This window comes from Sorex araneus, chromosome 3, assembly GCF_027595985.1.
Source record: "Sorex araneus isolate mSorAra2 chromosome 3, mSorAra2.pri, whole genome shotgun sequence".
Lineage (NCBI taxonomy): Eukaryota > Metazoa > Chordata > Mammalia > Eulipotyphla > Soricidae > Sorex > Sorex araneus.
Window position 1 is genome coordinate 429,506 of NC_073304.1, and position 2,062 is coordinate 431,567.

Here is a 2,062-nt window from a genome sequence, read left to right on the forward strand (position 1 = left end):
AGAGCCCTACCCGCTGTGCTATCACTCTGGCCCCTCAAAATGCATCTGCACTCTGTTGGCAATTAGAATGTTCTGGACATCTACTCATAAGCAGTCCGGTTCCTAGATTTCTGTTCTCGGAAAACATTTTCTCATCTTCCCCCATTTCCAGAGTGGCCCGAACAGAATGCAAGTCCCCCTTCAGGCAAAAACAATCATTTATCTATTTCTGTCATGCCCGACCGTGCTCAGGGCTTGCTCCTCCTGGCTCTCTGTCAGGGATCACTCCTGGAGGCTCGGGGACCACTTGGGGTGTCGGAGATTGAACCCAGCTCTGTGTGTGAGGCAAGCGCCTCCCTGCTGTTCAGTACCCTCACCTCTGAAGTTTATTTTCGTTATTTATTTATTTAATTTTGTTTTTTGGGTCACACCCAGTGATGCTCAGGAATTACTCGTAGCTTTGCACTCAGGAATCACTCCTGGCTGTGCTTGGGGACCATCTGGAATGCTGGGGGTTGAAACTGAACCGGCACGTGCAAGGCAAATGCTCTACCCACTGTACTATTGCCCTGGCCCCTGAAGTTTATTTATTTATTTATTTTTGGGTCACACCCGATGATGCACAGTATTACTCCTAGCTCTGCACTCAGGAATTACTCCTGACGGTGCTCAAGGGACCATTTGGGATGCTGGAAATCGAACCTGAGTCGGCTGCCTGCAAGGCAAATGCTCTACCTGCTGTGCTATCATTCCAGACCCTGAAGTTTATTTATTTATTTATTTATTTTGCTTTTTGGGTCACACCCGGCGATGCACAGGGGTTACAGCCCCCCTGAAGTTTAGTTTTAAAGCCAGTTTTCAGTTGTAATTCCCAGGCCATGGGCTTTCGTATATGTATTCACAGGTCGGATGCCACCATGATCAAGCTTCAAAGAGTCCCGTCCCTCATCAAGGAGACTGTGCTGGCCTGTGGTCACCCTGTTTGCCCTTTGGGCACTCCCTGCCCTGGCCTGCGCTCAGTCCTGGTGCCTGAGAGGGAGCACTTCTTGCCTCGGTGTGCGGGTTCTCGGGGGCTGGGGCTTCCGAGGCTCTGCCCGCTCCTGCGCTCAACTCTGGGCTCCCTCGGGGTCAGTCCAGGCATCACTGTCCTTGGGTCAGACCCACCTTGCACCTGGCTGGTCGGAGCCGGGGACAGAGTTGGCCTTGCAGGGGTCCACAGACCCTTCAATGGACTCTCTTGGGCCCTGGCCACTCGACGTTTTCACCATGAAAGTGTTGGATATTTTCACATGCGCTTTCTGGACACGGGGGTGGGATCGACAGTAATCGATTGGGGGAGCACAGACTGGTCCTCGTTTCGGAGACTGATCACCTGGCCTGCCTGCCCAAGGTGACTGGCACCTTGGACCCTGTTATGGGAACGTCTGAGCCCTGCGCTGAGGGTCCTGCAGGCTGCCAGTGGCCCCAGCAGAGGGCCTGGTCTTCCAGCCCCAGAACCCACCCTACTTCCTAGCATATGGGCGAGGCTGGCCTGTGGGCCAGGAGGACCCTGCTCGGGACCGTCTCTAACCCACGTCCTCCTCCTTGGCTTCCGGGAAGTGGTTCTGCCTCATCTGAGTCTGCCTGGCAATTCTCCCTCTCCGCACTTTGCCTCTTGCAGCCCTTCAAGGGTGTGTGTGTGTGTGTGTGTGTGTGTGTGTGTGTGTGTGTGCGCGCGCGCGGGTGTGTATGTGTGTGTGCGCATATGTGTGCATGCGTATGTGAGTGTGTGTGCATGTGTGTGTATGCGTGTGTGTGTGTGTGTATGTGTGTGTGTGTCTCCCTGTAATACACCCTGTCTCAGAGGCCTGCGTCTTCCTAGTCAAGGAGAGTCCTTGCTTTTTCACCTCTGAGAGCCCAGCTTGAATGGTTTTCTTCCCTCCCCTCAGCCACGTATGGGTTCTCCAGTTTGTTGGCGTTGACCCACATCTTGGTTCCGTCTCGTCTGCGCTGGCTCTGGTCAAGCTTTCTGTAGTCTCCTGAGGTGGAGGCACGTTGCTGGGCTGAGGTGAGTGTGACCGTCACACGTTGCCTCGGGAACACT